Source organism: Neolamprologus brichardi, chromosome 5 (genome assembly GCF_056152115.1).
Source record: "Neolamprologus brichardi isolate AB-2024 chromosome 5, ASM5615211v1, whole genome shotgun sequence".
Classification (NCBI taxonomy): Eukaryota; Metazoa; Chordata; class Actinopteri; order Cichliformes; family Cichlidae; genus Neolamprologus; species Neolamprologus brichardi.
In genome coordinates, this window is record NC_142108.1 from 24,550,025 (window position 1) to 24,570,448 (window position 20,424).

At 39.6% G+C, this 20,424-nt stretch overlaps 1 protein-coding gene across 3 annotated transcripts in view; it reads left to right on the forward strand.

Moving 5' to 3' along the window:
• LOC102794391 (plasma membrane calcium-transporting ATPase 1-like) overlaps nucleotides 1-20,424 on the forward strand; it is a 127,446-nt gene that overhangs the window by 15,364 nt on the left and 91,658 nt on the right. For all 3 annotated transcript variants that reach the window (XM_006782957.3, XM_006782959.3, XM_006782958.3), the window contains exon 2: nucleotides 10,538-10,597. The gene's annotated coding sequence lies outside the window, so the exon portion shown is untranslated. The remainder of the gene's footprint in view (nucleotides 1-10,537; nucleotides 10,598-20,424) is intronic.

Here is a 20,424-nt window from a genome sequence, read left to right on the forward strand (position 1 = left end):
ATTATTCTGACAGTGCTCATGGTTTGAGTTTGCTTTTTGTCATGTTTTGTAAGCTGAAATTCAGAAAGCAGCACATACTCGTATTTTTTCTGGCTCTGGGACATGAAAAGGTTGTCCTTCCACCCACAAAGGCTGTGATTGGCTATTTGTTTTTCCATCCATGGAAACGCTTATCGATTAGCACAAAAAGAGACCTGTTGGAAGCACTGAAAAAAAAATCAGATATGTGGACAATGATTCAGTGGTTCAGATCAGGCTGCCGTTTGGCATATGTAGCTACGATAATGCTGGCCCACATGTAGCTGTTTGACATTGACGTACTGTACACGTGTGTACTAAATGTTTGTGTGTCTCACAGGATATATACAATTTAAAAAAAAATCTGAGCAAATCTAATGCACATTTATCTGTCTTGGTGCTCTCACTTTAACATTTCTCACCTCACAAAGGTGAAGCTGCTGCTAAGACACACTCAGGCGTGTGTGTGTGTGTGCGTGTGTGTGTGTGTGTGTGTGTGTGTGTGTTAATCCTGATGAAGCCATTCTTGCAGAGAGGTGTTGAAGCTTGTTGTGAATGTGATGAGCTGCAGTGAGCCAGGCTGTGTGAGTCTGTGCGACTGTATTAGCATACATGGATAAGTGTGAGTGTGTTTTTTTTGCTCTGTGGGTTGTTACAGTTGATGTCAGGTGATGCTGGATAACTATGCTGTTGCTATGAGGATAAGTTATATTCACAACAGTTGGTTCATTTAGTAGAAAATTATACACCATCTATTTGAATTATGCTTCTTTTTTTTCTTTTTTTTAAATTTTCAATCAGAAACGGCAAAAATGTTTCTGTTTTAAAATGTGAGAATTTGCTACTTTTCCTTGTCTACCTTAGAGCAACTTGAATATTTCAGATTTTGGACTGTTGTTCAGACAGAAAATGAAATTTTGCTGGCGCTGCTTTGTGCTCTTGAGAATTCCGGTTGCCAGTTCTCAGTTTTGTAATCTTTTGTAGACGAAACACTTGTTGCCAAAATAATCAGCAAATTAATTGATGATAAGAGCAATCCGAGACCTCTGTTAAGAATGAAAATTCCCTTAACAGAAGGAATCAAGATCCAGAAGGATATTTGGATCAAGACTAGTTTTGGATATTTTTCTTGAAAATCAAGACAATTCTTCCAATATCCTGAGGTGATATATAGTTTTGAACCTGTCTCACAATGGTAAAAAAAAAAGGAAAACAGAATAACCCTAAAAAAACCAAACAAACAGAAGGCAGCCCTAATGAATCTAAACATGAATGACTATAATGAGTCTGTGCCTTTCATGACTGTTGACTAATGTAACTTTGCTAACAAAAAGACAAGCACAATAGTCACCTAACCCTAGTTGCAATTATAAATACACTTTCATATACGTTTTCTGGATATCACACAGAGATTTTATAGATCTAAAATAGAGATTAAAATGGAGCTTATTTGCTGTAAATGACCTTCTTTAGTCCTATTGCTCCTAATTCAGAGAACTCAGACAGCTGTAAAAGCTGCTCGTGCATCCTCTTGCTGTGTGCTCACTATTTAAAAAAGGTTAAACCATCATCGACTCTGGCAGAGTGATAAGAAAGGCCGACTCTCCAGCTGGAGTGGCTACAGTCCTGTTTACACTGGTTCCAATAGAGGCAGGTACAAGAGCCACTCCCTTCCCGAAAGCTCCATAATGCTCACCTTTGGATGTTGTATATTAAACAGACGGCTGTAATCTGACTCAGCTCCTTGGCCGAGCGGCTGTGTAATTCAGGTTGGTGTCTGTGAAGAGTGTGCAGCCCACTCTTGTGTTTGGGTGTGCATGTATTCAAGAGGGGCAGCCTACTTGGCAGCCCTCTGCTACATGTTACCAACTGATAAAGACGAGGGAATAAAAAGACCGAAGCCACAGGAGAAAGTGTCTGTCCAAGACCAGAGAGGTTTGAACCAGCTAAAAAGAAATGCAAGTGAAATGACTCAGAGGTAAATATTTTAATCTGTTTAGTTGTGTTTTTCCTGAAATTTGTATTTGCTCTTATTCCCAAAGGGAAATCATCAGGATGGGCAGAAATGGCTGGAAATAGGAGGAATTTGAACAGGCTTCTGTTAAGGATGGTGACGCAGAGTCATTGCCTTAAAAATGTGCAGAACAATAGTGCTTTTGTGCATACCATAGATGGTATAAAAGGGGGATGTGAAATCTGATTTTTTTTTATTTATTTATTTTTTTTTAATTGACTGCGTTGGGCGACTCCTCTGGTTTGTAAAAGACTTACTGTTTTATAGAAATCTATGGGGAATAAGCTGTTGGCTCCCCTGTCCTTTAACCCCAGTAAATGCTTTCCTGATGCTCATTTGTTTGAAGTACAGTTCGGTAGGTTATATTGTATTGGTTAGGAAAAGGAAAGCAAGCAAATAGCCTTCTGGGTCTTCAAGGCCAAAACAACAAACAGCCCCCCACCCACACCTATCCACTTTTTCTAGAAAGAAGAGAAACACCGAGCTGCAGGTTTAAAAAAAACAAAACAAAACAAAACAAAGCAAAACTATAAAACCTAGGCTCCCTGGCTAGCCACAAAAGAGGAGAGAAAGTGTTTAAATACTGTCAGAAAACTCCCGCCAAGCTTGCAGCCAGATTTATTCAAACACAAAAGAAAGCATACTGAGGTTTTACAGGTTTGCCACAAGTCTGTTTCAAAGGACAGATTTCTAGTGAAACTAAACACGACTAATCCTAGCAACCACACAGAGAGCCCAAATGGCAAGGAGCGCTTTGTCGGGGGCTAGATGTGCACTTTCACTACTGACCAGAATGCTGTTCAGCTGCAGCACGTAGAGAGAGAGAGGGAGAAAATCTCTATTTCAATAAAAGGCTAAAGAGATGCAAGAGATATAACAATGTCTCACACAACAGTCTGCATTCTGCTTGACTTGGAAAATGCTGAACCTCTGTATACGCCTGTAGAAAACCCACAGGATTTTTCCACTCAGGTGGCTGAAACAAAGTGTGCGTGATGGCCAGGTTTGAGGTAAAGGTGATGTGGGTGTGGGCCTGGTTTTTTAAGTGACACCCAAACACACACATAATGTTTAACACTGAAAAATATTTTTATACACAACTTTTCTGTAGTAAAACGTCATCATGCATTTGTGACAAAGTGTGTGGAAGTCAGTCATACAAAATACTTTGAGGTAGGCATCAGACTCTTCCTCCATCTCCTTCTCTCTTAATTATTATTGTCATTTATTGTATTTTTTTTAAAAAATCTGGTACTTCATGACTTCAGAGGAGCTTCTTAAAATTTCAGATGTATAGGAAGATTCTGTTCTCAGAGACGGTCCGAAAAAAGGCACCAGTCAGAGGAGGAAGTGAGCAGATGGAGGGTACATGGAGAGCCAACAGGAAGTGAAGGCTCGGTGGTTTCCTCATGTTGTGTTGGCAACAGTCAAAATTTCACTTCCCTCTACTTACACTCCCAACAGGTGCTGTTTCTGTGTGTCTGTTTCCTCCCTTTATTTGACATGTTGCTTTTTGACCTCAAACTTTTTTTAAAATTCAAAACAGTGTTGGTGTTGGTGCTTGAACCATTTTATTTTTCTCCATAAAATGAGCAGAGGTGGAGTATATTCCTTTCTTTTTTCCCCCACCACCAGACTTCTGTCTTTCTAATCCTTTGAAGCTCCACTGGAGGCTGAGTACTGTAAAAGATTTGGTGGAAATATCAGTGTAACCTACATAGTTCCTTATCAGATTTGTTCTCACATGAATGCAGTTGGAGCATCGGCTGCATCATTTTAAAGACTCACAGAGAAGAACAATTGGTTTTTGGCCATTAGCATGATATATGTTGCCACATTTTGTTAATTATGTGGTTTGTTCCCCTTGGAAAAAAACACCTCATTAACCACTGGATAATTTTACAGAATTTTAACATATGAGTCATCTTATTGCAGAGCGAGTTTTACAGTTAAAGGGTACTTTGAACACTGCTGGTGTCAGTACCATTGTTTAATGGGCCAGCGACATCCATTTTATTATTTGTTTTAATGAAGGCATTGTTAGGGATGCATTAAGGTATGTTTGTGGTAACATTTAAATTGCGTATTGATTGACATCAAATGAATGCATTTCACATCATATATGGTAAATTTAGATCAATATTGTGCGCCCTGTTTATGTTTTTAACCTTCAAGTGACCATTTGGAGTCCAGCTCATATTTATGTGCTGCTGCAATATTTTTTTTTTAAATATTTGTTACTCATTATGTTCACATTTCTACCGGAAATGGCCTGCTAATGTGGCAAGGATAAAGCTAAACTGTGCTGCAAATGTTTTATGTTTATTTTTTGAACTTTGATTTTGATGTCATTTTCCACTTCTTATCACTACTTTGCAATTGTTTACAGTGATCCATGGGTAAAAGACCTTTCAAGGATATTTGAACAACGTTTGCAGCCCAATTACCCAAAGACTATGTCCCTCCAATGCATCCAAGCTAATCCAGCCAAGTGTGGCAAAAAGATTAGAGGAAAGGAGAAAGAGGTGTCTAACCCTGCCTTAAATAAACAGAGCCTTCTTTTATACCTTAAATTTAGTGAATGTATAACCTCAGCACCGCATATCCGATGTGTGGGACGAGATGAGGGTCACTATAGTTTAGGCGGTGTGGCCATGGTCTGGTTTTACACGAGCTGTTTTAGGATGTGGGTGGACTGCACTGTTCTGTGGGGGAATCCCTGCCAGTAGTCAGTTCGGTTCATGTTCAGACTGCAGACGCTGCAAAGAGTCCCCGCTGTGGTTTGTTTTCTATCCTCCTGTCAATGTGTTGTTGAGCTGACCGGGAGCTCTGCCAGCAGGGAACTCTGCTACGTACACATCTCCTCTGCCTACCAGGTGGGAATCCCACTCAGGCCTCCTTCCTGTTCCCGGTCTGTGACTGGTGCAGAGGATCGGTGGAATGCAGTGTTTGTTTTGGAGAGCTGGGCGTAGCTCTCACAATCAGCACGCAGGCATTCATCTCAGCGTGCACGCACAGACACGCAGGGCTCCGATCTGAACGCACACACTGCCATCACAGCCAAGATGCTCCAAACTGGGACAAGATGAAATCTGTTAAAACATAAAACACATCAGAGAGGAACAGGGACCCGCTCGCTCCTCTGCTGTTTGGGAAAGCAGAATAAATAAGTAAATAAATTCAAAGGCTGAATTTATTCTCAGCTGTTCCATTTCTGTTTCTTCATCTCCGGCTGTTGTTAACAACTCGGTGACTTTCTGACTCTGAGGACCAGAAACTGCTCTGGAGGTCTGGTCCAGTGACCTGCCTGTGCGTTTTTGTGTTTTCCACAGTTTGACTCGGAGTCCAGTGAGCGAGGCCTTTGGGCTCAGCTGTGTAAGATCATGTGCTCAATAAAACCGAAGTGGCTTTTCATTTCAAAGTACACCAGGAAAAAAAAAGCCAAAAACAGGAGAGGCACAGAACATTGTCCACACAGAACATTGTGTGCATGCTTTCATGTGACTCTGTGTCATATTCTTGGATTCTGCTTTCACACACAGAATCTTCAAAATGGAGAAATTTAGCTTTTTCAACACTATGGGGAAAAAAGTAAATGAGTCCCTAGAACTGGTTGTAAATTAACTGCAGATTTGGTGGTTTCGTCTGTAGCTCCTCACCTCTAGAGGCTGAAGTGTCCTCGAACATGATATTAATCACATACAAGTTTCCTGGTCTGTGTGTGTGTTGGTAGTGAAATTAATTTAATTATCTTTGCATTTAAGTGCGTTTGGCTTTGGAAATGTTTACGTGGCAATAACAGATGAACTTGAAGTAGCTGGCAGCTGATACGGAGTTATTTGAAGTACACATACTGATGGGAGTTCCACTGAAGGTGGTGCGCATATGATTAGCTCAATAACTGGTTAGTTGCCAGGCAAAAGAACACTATCCTGAGACTAGTGAATTAAACACACTTGGAGGCCTGTAATAATTCTGACACTGAGTGTAATACAGATGGCGATGCCTTTGTGAAGCAGGCAAGTTTTAGTGAAAGCAGATTCAAAAACTGCAGCAGAATAATGCATTTTTCATTCATGATTTAAATGATGATCTCTGTGGTGATTATTATTTTTAAACCTGCACTGATATCAGTGCGTGTGTGTCATTAACTTACTTAATAGGTATTTTGGTTTTGAGTGTCTTTGAACTGGTTCTCCAACTTTTTTTCTTCCTCTCTGCAAATTCATAAATTTCTGTACACTCAGTCCACATTCATTTGATAGGAGACACCATATAAAGTCATAAAGTAGTCATAAAGTCAAAATGACAAGGGGAACACAATTTGTGTGTAGCTTTTGACACACTTAGTGTTTGGGTTTTTTTTGTTTTTTTTTTTTATTGAATTGTTTGTTTGTTTGTTTTTTACTTGTTTGTCCAAAGATCATTGCTAAATTAGTTTTTTAATAATGAAAGTTACTTTAGAGGCCTAAGCTCTACACAGGGTAACAGGTTCACTCAGTACCAAACCACACCCATAACTGTAAGACCAGTACTTGTGATTAGATGAACTTGAATCCTGTTTAGATTAAGCAATCCAGCCATAAGAGTGTCAGGATAGTGCTGAGGTCCAATGCACAGTTTGCAGTACTAAATGGAACTTTGGGGGGGAATGCGAAATGGGAGCGGTCAGTGTACTTTCAATACAAGCGTGAGGAGATCATTCAATAGAGTCCTTGTTGTCTTGGATGAAGGAACAAATATGTCTGAGTGGCCCTAATCAGTATTGTATGTGCATGGGAAATGGTGTTAACTGATTTTGTTGATTCAGTGATGCAGGTCTGTACTATGATGGCCGTTTGGTTCAGGTATGCACCCTGAGTCATATCCACGACTATGATAATGTATTCATTCTTTATTCATTCATTGATGCAAACATACATGTTAATACATGCATTAGGCATTTAAGTGGATTTCACATCAGCCTGACAGAGAAAAGTCAACATTCTTTGGCTTTTAGAGTTTAAAGCAATCTATCAAGACTGTCAAAGTTAATTGAGTGCGTCAGTGCAATAGCATTAAGGCTGACTATTTATTATTTGTCAGATTTTTGTCATTATCTTCTTCTTCTTCTTCTTCTTCTTTTTCTTTTTCTTATTCTTACTCTCCTTCTTCTGCCTAAAATTCAGATCCATGGGTCTTATAGCTTTTGGGAAACTCTAAAATAACTTTTATCAGGATATTAACATAAACAATTAAAATCTGTTTCTAGTTTCCAGCTCTCTACATTTTCCTTACAATATTTGCTGCAATCTCTGCAAAGCTATTTTACACAGAAATAGGGACACTGGCACATTCATAATTTTTTTCAGGAATTTTCTAGTGGATTTTAAGCACTTTGTTTCCTTCTGCTTACTGTATCTAAGTCAGTCTGGCCCTCTGAGGGAAAAAATGTTGCCAACACTGCCGTGGATACTCGTCCTGAACACTCGAGACAGAAACATGTTTCCTTGGTCACATTCCTCTTGTGAATTTGACCCTGTCACACATTCAGCTGCTCCCCGATTGGACTGTTAGATACACTCCTCCCATCCACTGGTATGAATGGCAGCTTGTGTTTTCTGTGTTCAGACACTCTCCACTCTGTCAGCCCGAACAGTTATTTTTCACAAAACCCAGGAATGTTTGGTGTCACATTGTCCAGCTGGTTTTCAGCCCAACAAACAGCAGACTGTGAGGATTTTTTTTTCCGCTCTGCTCTCAGTCACAAGATGCTCCACCAACAGTCATCTGAGGCTGAGTAATGTGCTGCTTCACTGATGAGGGCTGAAAGAGGCTGATGGGTTTGTTATAGAATAGGAAAAAAAAACTATGATTAAATGCTTGGACCCCAGAATTTGCTTTTTGCTTTTATTGTGTTGAAATATTGCAAAACTGTTGCCCAGTTTTGGAGATATCGGCTGTAGAGATGTCTGCCTTTCTCTATAATATACTGGGATCAGATGGCACTTTATTTGCAGAAAGGGAAAAAAAAACATGTTCACAGTTCATATAGGAACTCATTTCTTTCTATCAGACTACACCCACCGAATGTAATGCTGTGAAGAACAACGCCTCCATTTACTCGTGAAGAGAGACTCGTGACAGAATACCATAAATGCTTTAAGACACTAAACTGTGCCCCTCAGCTGCTTCTCGAACATGTTTCTCACCCCGTGGATGGACTCCAGCTCTGTCATCTTGAGCTGTAGCTGGCGACTAAAGTCCTTGTTTTGCTCTGAGCTCAGTGTAGTGGTCCCAGCTCTCCACCTACTCCAGGTTGTGGTGAAAGTGGCCCCTCCAGCTCCAGCTCCGGGAGGCTCTCTAGCATACTACTGTCGCCAATTTGGAGTATGTCTGACAGTGGGATAAGGCACAACAAAAACAACCCGAGCAACCTGCAGAGAACCATTAGACAGGAGGGAACTTTTTTGCTTTGGTGTGAATTACAGAGAAGAAAGTAGGTCATTTTGATTTGGCGATGAAGCTGTTAAGCTGTTTTTAAACATGAACTCGAGTACTGAGTTGCCAAACAACAAGTTTTCCTCTGACTTGTTGTTTCCAAATTTTCCCCACAGCTGATAACATCACTGTTAGGTCCAGTCCAGAAGTAAACAAGCTGGCTGCTAACAAAACTGTTCCATGAATACCACTAAAAAAACAATCTAAGTGGAGGCAAACATCTCTGTGACGAGGCTGAAATCTCTTAAAACAAAGGGTTGGTTTCACATCTATGGGCTTTATATTCCCATCAGACGCCTGATGTCAGCAGGGTTCGACTGAAGTGACCATTTAGTCCACATTGACTCCAGCCTCAAAGTTAACATCAGACATTTTGCTGGACAAAAATAGTTTAACAGTAAGTTCCACGAGGAATAAACGGAAAGAAAAATGTATTGTTTTTATTGACTGAGTGATTGATTTTTTTTTTTATTTCCCAGCCCACAGCAGCTCTATATGCCCACAACCACACTGGAAAGCGCAGTCTGAAACTAAAGGCCTTAATACATCAGTGTTGTGTATACGTTTTCTACGTTTGGGATTTATACATGCTGCCTGCGGAAATTATACTTGTTATGCACTTCAATTTGAGACACTTTGCTTTGGAGAGACATGTTTTTACACACTCTTAACTCATCTGCATTATTAAGATCCATTTGCTGGAGTCTCAACTTCTTAAGGTTATTTTAAGATTTTTATCTCCATTCCCCTTGTAGATAAAATAGGTAAAGTTTTATAAACTTTTGAATTAACAGACTGTCTGTGTTGCAACTCTGACCTACTGTATGGTCATGAGAGCTTGGAAATGAACTAAAGAATAAGACTGATTACAAGCGACTGAAATGAGCTTCTCCTAGAAGGTAGCTGGGCTGGCCTTAGAGAGAGACGTTGGAATAGGGCTGCTGCTCCTCCGTGTTGCAAGGAGCCAGTCAAGGTGGTTCTGGCATCTGGTTAGAATACCTCTAGAGCCTCTCTCTTTTGAAGATTTTCAGGCACCCATAACTGACCCATAACCTGCTGGACTGATTGTATATATATATATATCTTATCTGGCCTGGGAATACCTCAGGATCTCATAAGGAACTGGAAGAAGTTGTAGGGGAGAAGGATGACTGGAACATCCTCCTTAGCATGCTGCCACCACAAATCAACTTTGGATAAGTGGAAGATATTGATTAGACAAATGGAAGTTACACAATTGAATAGAGAGGAGACTGTGTTGTTGTCTGTACTCTGATGTGGTATTTAAATCAATATTTATTTCTGTGTCTTCTAATTGAAATTTGTCGCTTGCAAGGTGCTTTTGAACTCCATAGTCACTGGGGAATAACTACATCCACGGGATGTGTGGGGTTTTTTTCTATTTGGGTTTGCGTTGCCAATAGGAACAGTACTGTGACATCCTGGAGATATGAAAAAGTTCCTATGACGTAAAAGGTTACTGACCCAAGTTGTAAAAATCTGCAGTGCTGCTCGGTTTCCCTGCAAGAAAGTGTTACCATTAATTTTAATATCCTCTATTTCTTATAAAGGAAGCTGCATTTGCATTATTGTGATGCAAAAACTCCTGCTGGCTCTTCAGTCGTGCATGTTATGAGAAATTGAAACAGGCCCCTATTTTAAAAGAGACAGAACTGGAAGACTGATAAACTAGGGTTGTGTCGATGGAGGATGATCTAAAGGTCAGATGATCGTCAGAGGGGATTCAAGGGGATTTTTTTCCAACTCATCTTCTTGTCAGCGTATTAATTTAATGTCATCATTATAATTAGATTGATAATAAATCTAATCAGCCACGCTAGTCTCATGTTAGCATGCTGGCATGTAACCGACATGGTTATGTGCAAGTTAATGCTCGCAAATCTTCACACTTTGAAATGAATGTATGTGTATCTGGAGCGAATATACTCATTTCTCATCATAGAGTAAGGAAAAACTTTAACTTGTGTTTAAAACTTAGTGGCCTCTTTTCATTCTTTTTCACAGGGCTTTGTGTTTGCTGGTGAAAAGAATCAGCTGTGGAGGAAACCAGCGAAGGACAAACAGGTGGGACACATTAACCCTCTCGAGGCAGGCGTTGCAGATTTGCAACAGTTAAAAACTAACAACCTGATTACCCCACATACATATTTTATGAGTTTTGTTTTTTTTTATTAAGAAGTACCACTGCAGGACTTGGTTGTGCATTAGCAACAAAAAGTTTAATTTGAGCCTGAGAGGGTTAAAAGGAGACTGTGAGGGAGTCAAAAAGAGCCAAACAAATATGATGGCCAGTGTTGCCAACTCCTCAGTATTGAAAATTGATATTGGCTGTCCTAAAAGTCGCTAGAAGTCGCTAAATGACGTCATCGCCTAATTTTCATAATTGGTAATGCTAATGTAATTGTAACCTACATTGTTGGAGAGAGAAATAACATCGTGGAAGAGACATAAAGTGAGTAAAAAACGTCCTAAATGCATTTGGAGTTTATTTAGAGCTACAAATTAAATTTATTTTAGCAATTATTGTTTTTTTTTAATGTCACAATTCCAACCCTGCTCCTTTACCGCCAAAAGTGACCCGAAATAGGCACTCTGGTGGAGTTACTTTGTGTGTGTGTGTGTGTGTGTGCGTGTGTGTGTGTGTGTGTGTGTTTATAAGTAGTTTTAAACCTTGTGATCCACAAAACAGCATAACAGTAAAAGAACTGACTGCGTTACAGTCAGTGCGGGAGCAGCGGCTTCGTTCATGCGCGATTCATTTGCAGTTCGGACGCCTAGGTGTGAACATCTTGTGCCGCTGGGGGAGGACTATCCCCCGCCCGTGAGCGCTTTAAAAGCGATACGCGCTTTCACCTCAAAAAGTCGTCATAAATAAGTCTCCAATAACACCAGAAAAAGTCGCCAGATTTGTCACTAGTCGTTTTTTCGAAAAAAAAGTTGCTAATAGGGTTTGAAAACTCGCTAAATATAGCGACAAAGTCGCTAAGTTGACAACACTGGTGATGGCCTGGTATCTTTTTAGCTGTTTAACTGAATCTGGGTGGAGTACATAAGTTGATATTTCAGGGAAATGGTTGAGAATTCGACACGCGTGTCAGGATGGGCATGCATACTCTTTTGTAATGGTTGTTACAAAGAAGTGTTTTGTTAGCCATTTGAAAATTCATGATAACAAGTCATTTTTTAAGCATCAATTAGATTTGCACTTTTTGAATGATATTAGAGTCTCATCATCGTTGGCTGCATAGAAATCCTGAGCTTACGAGTAATATTTTTACATTATTTTCAGACACTGGTGCTTATATTTTTCCACAATAGCTCCATCATGTCTGGTGTTTTTTAAATTCTTGTTTACATGTTTTTGTTTTTTTTCTTTTTCTTTTTTTGGTCTAAACTGAGACCAAGTTGGACATTTAAATTTCCCATTGTTCAAAAACGTGCACATAAAAAAAAAAGTATGTTTCCCTAAACTGAAAAATTGTGGCCATTTAGAAAATTCAATGCCTTAAGTTAAAGATTCAAAAGTGAGAAGCATAAAAACTTTGCTGCACTGCCATCTGCGGTCATTAGCTGTGGTATCCAATGATTATGGTATGTAGTCTTTGTCAACATACTTGAAGTAGGAAGTAAACACTCAAAGATCTTGTAAACACTCTTACACTCCCAGCAGTGTTGTATTGTGTGTGCGTGTGTGCGTGTGTGTGTGTGTTAAGGGTAAAGGTTAGTCATGATGTACTTTTGACTCTTGGAATACCCAAATGGAAAACATTTTTAAAAGGAACACTGTGATGTCAAAATGAAAACATGACACTTCACTTGAAAGGCAACATCTTTCTGTTTCTGAGAATTTGACCATTTTCCATGTGGGGAAAATAAAAACTAACTTTAACCCTAGACCAATCACCAATGACCTGGCAGGTGTTAAAATGTTAACCGCGCAGTGTTAAACTCATCCAGTGATTATCTCACTTATTAGCAATGACACTGGAGTTAATAAATGTCTGTTGGACTACAGAGAAGATCTCCCAGCCCAAATAGAAACGGAGAATAACTGGCAGCATTGAGAAGCTGTAACACTGGTGTCAATGAATTTTAGTGGAGAAGAGACATCATCATGTGTGTTGGCTCTGCTGCCTTAAGAGGTCTACTCAGCTGGCTATTAGCCGCATTCAGTGGTGCTGATGACTAAGAGCTGAGTGCAGGCTCTTATGGGGTTTTGCTGTGTTTCTGTGTTAATATGCAGTCAGCTGTGCGAGTGATGGCCTGAAAATGAGACTGATGGCAGGTTGTGAAACAAAGTAGGAAGGAAAGAAAGTGATTGCGGTGCTAACATTTCCCTCTTGATAAGCGACAGATACACAGTGACTTGTAGCTGTAGCTGTTTATCCAGAACAGGAAGCTGCTGTCGTCGCGGAGTGTTCTAATTGCGGTGGGTTTGTAGGCTTTTGGCCTCTCGATATGTTTTAAAAGAGTGTGTATGTGTTGAGACTGACACAGAACTGATCTCTGTCGTTTGAAACCATCGAGATTAGGTGCTTCACACAGCTGTTTGTGAATGACTTGCACAGTAAAGGCTAGTACTTCATGTATACATGTGAAGCAGCCCAGTGAGTCAGACAGGCTTTCACTGACATATTCATTTATTCATGTGTTTATTCATTCAGGTGCTGCATGTTCTCGTATACATTCAACCTGCTTCAACTTTTCTGCTGACAAAGATTTCTCCATTTTTCAACATTTTCTGTTGGCTGAATTTTATTTTTCAGAAAGATGCAAAGAAACTGAATTACATTCACAGTAGACCCAGCTGTTAAAAGAAGAAAGAAATATTTCAAGATCCACTAAGGTTTTGTTTGTTTGTTTTTTAACAAATGTTTCATCTACTGAAGCATAGGCATATTTTAATGAATATAACAGGAAAAGACATACACTGTATTGCCAAAGGGATTCACTCACCTATCCATGTCATTGAATTCAGGTCTTCCAGTCACTTCCATGTCCACAGGTGTATAAAAATCAAGCACCTAGGCATGCACACCGCTTCTACAAACAATTGTGAAAGAACGGGTTGTTCTCAGGAATTCCAGCGTGATACAGTGATAGGATTCCAAATACGTGACGAGTCAAGTTGTGAAATATTCCAAATTCAACTGTTAGTGGTATTATAACAAAGTGGAAGTTATTAGGAATGGTAGAAACTCAGCTACAAAGTGGTAGGCGATATAAAATCGCAGAGCAGGGTCAGCGGATGCTGACGAGCATAGTGCACAGAGGTCAGCAACTTTCTGTAGATCCCTACAGACCTCCAAACTTCATGTTGCCTTCAGATTAGATCAAGAACAGTCTGTAGAGAGCTTCATGGAATGGGTTTTCATGGCCAAGCAGCTGTATCCAAGCTTTACATCACCAAGCACAATCCAAAGCTTTGGTTGCAGTGGTGCTTTAGACCACTGCATCTGTCTGAGCTAATTGGAGGGTCTTCACTGCATTCTTTTACTAAGTTCCAGTAAATGGAGCTCTTAATACTTCAGCATACCAAGGCATTTTGGATAGTTTCATGCTCCTAACTTTGAAGGATAAATTTGAGGATGGCCCCTTCGTGTTCCAACGTGACTGTGCACCAGTCCACAAAGCAAGGGCCATAAAGACATGGATGAGTGAGTTTGCTGTGAAAGAAATTGACTGGCCTGCACAGAGTCCCAACTTCAAGCCGACAAAACACCTTTGGGATGAATTAGAGCGGAGACTAGAGAGGACATCTTGACCAGTATCCGTGTCTGACCTCACAAATGCGATTTTGGAAGCTCATAGACATGTACTCGTAAAACTTGTGAAAACTTTTCCCTGGAGAGTTGATGCTGTTATAGCTGCAAATGGTGGGTTGACATCATTTAAACCCTATGGATTAAAAATTAGATTAGATTAGAGATTAGATGAAACTTTATTAATCCCTCGGGTGGGTTCCTCCGGGAAATTTAGTTTCCAGTAGCAAAGCACCGAAAAAAGTTGCATGTTACAGATACATTAAGGGGAATGAGAGTAAGGATATAAGCATAAATACACCATATATACACATATATAGATACAGAATATACAATATGGATAAATAGGATTGCTCATTTGAGTGAGTATATTGCACAGTGATTATTGCACAGTCGAATATAAGAAAAAAAAGACAAAACAAAAATGGGATGTCACTCAAGTTCATATGCATGTGAAGGCAGGCGAGCGAGTACTTTTGGCCTTATAGTGTGTATCTCTGTCAGTCATAGCATATCCAAATGTTGGCTTTAGTAGAGTCAGACTTATTACCAAGTCTCTACAAAACTTGTATTAAATCACAAGTATATAGTGCATATGCAGTATATACTGTATATATTGCTCACATAACACAATAACTGCATCTCAAACTAATATAAACTAAGTGGTACTATTTAAAACAGGAAATGTGCTTTATTAGCAAGGCTCCTTCCGATTGACAAACACATCAATCTTAATAATTTAGTCTGTTATAAAATATTACATTTTGGCACCAAATCACAACAAAGGTCACCTCAAGGCACTTTATTTTGTACTGTAAAGACCTTACAATAATAAAGAGAGAACCCAAGCAATCAAACGACTCCCTATAAGCAAGCACTGGTGACAGTGGGAAGAAAAAAAACCTCTGGCAGAACCAGGCTCAGGGAGGGCCGACACTCTGCCAAGACAGGTCGAGGGTGAGAAAGACATTTGATGTTAAAGGCAAACTCAAAATAAGCCCTAGATAAGGTTTTTTTTCCCAATACAGAGAGTGCATCTGATTTCAGAGGTTTTTGGTAATTGTTGCTTTAGAAAATCCTAAAGACACATATAAAAGAAAAATGTATTGGGGTTCAATTAAATTTGCATTTGGCTGTCAAAAGAAAGATCTACAAAACTGCTGACCAGAGTGAGCTCGGCTTTTTAGAGAGGGGCTAAAGTGCACAGTTGTGAAGGAAAGGGTTGCACTGGAGAACGAGACCACCAATATTAGTTTTATCTTTAATATCTTGTTTTCTAATTGTAATTGGAAAAATAACTGGCACGAGGAGTTGAATTTTAAGTGGAGTGTTAATGGCAGTTTTCCCATATCCAAGCGTGTTAAATGATGCGGTTCGACATGTGTGATGTCTCTCGTCAGGATGTTTGTTGTCTGCTGCTGTCATATTTTTAGCTGCTTCTTCTTCTTCATTTACCTCTTGAGGAAAATGCTGCCATGTCCCACTCGGTGCGACCTGCTTATCAACGTGCTGCAGACAACAGCTGTTATCTAACATGTTGGAGACGCACTCCATGTCTCATTGGCATGCCTTGGCTTTCACTCTCACACATCAACATAGACTCATGCACTGTAAATTCCTTTTGTGATGTTCTTTAAGAAGAAGAAACATGTTTTTTTTTAGGGGGGGGGGGGGGGTTCATCTTTATTGAACATTAATATCAACAGTGAAAGAGAAAGAGAATCTATATCCACTGCATAGCTTATACAAATCAATTATTCAGGCTGGCTTTTTCTTGGATGCAAATCTTTCAAAAATGGTCCCCGAACTCTCAGTCTTCGAGAATATATGTATTTCTTTGTAGCATAAAGTTTGTCTTATCCAGTGTGGAACATTTGGCCTGTGAGATTTTGCCCTCAAAACAATACAATTAGCATTTAAGAGATGGAGATTCATCAGCAGTTTGTTTATTTGTTCTTAATTTAATTCTGTCCCTCTGGCTGCCAAAAAAAAAGCTCTGGTTCAAGACTCATTTCTTTTCTCTATATTTTTATTATATTGGTTTAACTTGGTCCAAATCACAGATGTTCTGATTAAGCAGTTATAGCGTATTCACAGTCCAAGTGTGAATCACAGCACAGACTGATTTCCACTTTATTTTTTCTTTCTAATTGTTATTTAAAGTTTTTTATGCACCTTTGTTCCTCTTCTTGTGAAACCTCATCGGTCACGGACCACACAACTCCACGTTTATCTGGGAATTCTCCACATTCCGCTCTCGCACTTTTGTTCGATGTTTGTGGTAACTTTAACATATCTGCGCTGAACTGACTGCTAACATTTACTGAAATTACCAAGGCTTCCAAATCTAAATGATGCGTTGCTCTTAAGGTTTTTAATGCTTTCTTACATAAAAAGATGCTGTGGTTCCAGTAGGGACTCCATGAAATATGATGATCATGTTCCTAATGTAAGCATGTGTGTAACATTTCCCAGAATCTGTAAAACATACCTCTTTCAAAAAGGAGAAACTGTAAACAGTCACACCATCACACTGGTTATCTCTGTGGTTTTACTTGCGGACTAAAGGTTAAACGAGGCACAATGTCCTGGGAAGGGTTATTATGGGTCAGAATCTGGCAACCTCGTGGTTTGATTACATTTAGATTCTTTTGAATCACATTGATCCAGATTTGATTTAACGATGAGGATTTTGGCTCCACTGGGGTCTCAGCCTCGGGATTTTGCTCACCTAATTTAATCAACGAGTGGCACAAAATATTGTACATATTGCTCTGAATTACCAGAGAAATAAACTGGAATTGCACCCACACTGTATTTTCACACTTTTGTAGCTTGTTAATATATTACAATATGTGTTAATAGGATTATATACATTTCAATCGGCCTAATTTTGATTATATTTTAGCTTGCTTTGAAAAAAACATTCAAATGTGAAAATGAATTGGTTTAACAGAGTACTATCAGTACTTTGTCCTGTGATTGTTAGAGTCAGAACAGCTGTGTGGCGTGACTTGAGGAGAGAGATGGGTATTTAAACACCTTGATTTGATGTAATTTGTTAGTATTTTGGTTTTTAAACATACCTCTGTGACGTTGTGGCGAGCTGTGCAGGAGGTAAAAACGTGTGGGCTGTTAAGTGTTTTTTGTTCGTTTTGGTTTTGTTTTGTTTTGTTGAATAGTTCTTGACAAGCGGCATCTAGGTGTTTTACTGTCTATCACAAGGCTAACACGGAGCGACAGATAATCATTCAACCTTGCAATCACACTTGCAGCCAATTTAGAAATACCAGTTAGCCCATTATGTGTGTCTGTGGAGTCTGGAGAGAACCCACACAGGCACAGGGAGAGCATCCAAACATCCCAGCTGGTGAATGTGAGCCGGTTTCAGCTTGCTATAAAGTGACCACTGCACCAACTTTATTGTTTTCACAGTTTTTTAGCTCTCTCTAATAAGAAATGTACATATAGATTAATACAATCAATAAATGGTTTTGCAATGCTATTATAAACAAATATAATGTGTCAATAACATGCATATAAGTAGCTCTTTGTAAATTCACGCTTTCTAAGGCCTTATAATGGCCTTATATACCCATTACCTATTTAGGACCAAACCCATAACAAAAAATCATGCTTAAAAATGATGTTTAACAGATGGATCACAGATGATGATCGGCCTCTGAAACAGAGCACTCAGGCAGCAAACACATGCTTTAATTCAGCCATCACGCGGGCTTCAGATGACATTAATATTCATAGAATAAAAGTGTTGTGTGTGTGTGTGTGTGTATGTGTGTGCCTGATGGGATAGTACCTTTCTCATTACTGGCGGTGCTGTGGTAAGATGCCCGGCTACTTTAGCTACCAGACAAAAGCAGTTTCAATCTAATCCTCATTCAGTGATTTCATTTCCTCTTTAAGCACTAAATGGAAAAACAAAGATGACAGAAAGGAAAATAAAACCAGGATTTTCTGTAAGAACTGCTCTCTCACCATCCCGCCGGTTCAGTCAAGCGGTGTTTGATCAAAGCCTGAGAGGACTTTTGGTTCGGGCCTACAGCTGTTAGCATGCAGCCCAGAGAGGGTCAGCTGTCTGTGACCCCGGCTGCAGGTACTGTCATCTGTATTGAGCCGCCCTGTGGAGCTTGTTAGCTGTCTGAGCTAATTGGAGGGTCTTCACTGCACAGATGCTGACGCACTTCAAAGGAGTTCCCCTTCAAAGAGCAGACAGGTCAGAGAGGGAATAGAAGGAGGATATGAATAAATGCATGATTTCATTTCTCATTTCAGAGTGGAGAACCTGGAGTTTCTTTGTATAAATAATCTTCGGTTGGCTTTGGTAAATTTGTCAACATTTCCAATCTGCATTGTGTTTGCATCAACAAGCTTGTGCAGCCATAATCTTTTGCTGTGGCAGCCTCTATATTTTCTGGAAAGACTTCCCAACAGGTTAGTGAATGGGTTCTGTGAATTTCATCAGGCTTGGCTCTTCATCTTGGGAAGACATCAAGAGAGCCAAAAGAGAATATAACCCCCACTCAAGATAATGCTTGTAACTCTACCAGATGTAACAGAGCATGTTTCAAAAATTGTCTCTGCTCCATGTCATTCCAGATACTGCTTTTTTAAATGAAAGCTTCATCAAGCTAGTAGAATGTTAAACACGGGAATGGTGAAGAAAATCTGTTTGGGGATGATGGACTGAATTTGGTTTCCAAAATGAAAGAAACTGTGCAGGCTAAACACTCAGCTTCTGAAATGTTTGCGGTGTGAGTTGAAGCCTTGGAACAAAACTGGATGAGACGCCACATCAAATGGAAGCACTCGAAGGGTTTGGATGGGGCTGAGGAAGGCCAGTGTCATCTTTATTTTTACATATCTAGGTATCTGGAAAAGCTTCCCAAAACAACAGAATAATCTTTGTCTAACGCATGAAATGTAATTTTATAGTTCATATTTAAAACAGTTTCACATATCTCTTTCTGATGTTTGAAATAATCAAACACTTCACTGAGTAAACAGGTTTCACTCAGAGTTCAGTTTCTTTGAAGCAAAGTTTGAGAATCATTTACCTGACGCACAAGGCTACAGGCCGCAACCCCAACTAGAAAAAAGCACTACTGGGTACTCAACTAAAGCCATGAACTGTTGTGGATTTTATCCACCTATTAAAGAAGTGACATTCATTTGACTACACTATATGGAGTATATTTTGATATTTTCCCCACCTTACTCGCTTTTTTGTTACAAATACGTGATTCTGTTACGCTCCATCAGACGCCAATGACAGACACCAAGTAACATAGTTTGAGGTATTTTCTGACTGTGGTGTCTCATTGAGTTAGTTCAGATCCTAACACATAGTGAGCTTGCAACTCGTTTCCTGAGATGTAAAAATCCGTATTTATGTCAACGTCTCACATCAGACGGGGGAAAAGCCATTTCTTCATGGGCAGGCCTTTGACCACAGGCTGTTGAAACAGGAATAGGTCAAACTATAAACTGCTGACACAAAGCTAAGAAAGAACATGGTGGTTTATTTAATTCTCTACTTCAAAATTCAAATGCATCACTTTTCAAAGCTCCTTTGTCTTTGATTTTCATCCAAACGAACCCAAAAACATGCTCTAATTATGAGAAGGATTTGATTAAAGTCTCGGGTATGACTGCGTTACTCAAAGGTGAATGCGGTGTAGAAAGAGGTGCAGAAGAGGTGCAGAAAAGCTACTGGGCTGTAGAGGACTATTGTCGTCCTCCCAAATCTCTATTTTTGCCAAGATATCCCCACTCCTGTAATATCACTCTGGTAAGCTGTGATACATGAGCGATTATGCATTTTTATACGGTAAGCAGAGCCTTGAGCTGCTGGCCCAAAATCAAATTACATGTTATACATTTACAGTATTTGCCCCCAAGTTCAAGATGAGTCATCTAAATCTTGTAGTGTTTCACAGAAAGAGGAAGCAAAATAGGATAATGTAATTTGAAAAAACTATAAATACCCATGAATCCACCATTACCAGGAAACCATTGATATACTATCTCTATGATCTTTTTAAAAGAAATGTCAGACTTAAGTTCCCTGGAAAGCCTTCAGTTGATGCAGAATGCTGCAGTGGGAGTACC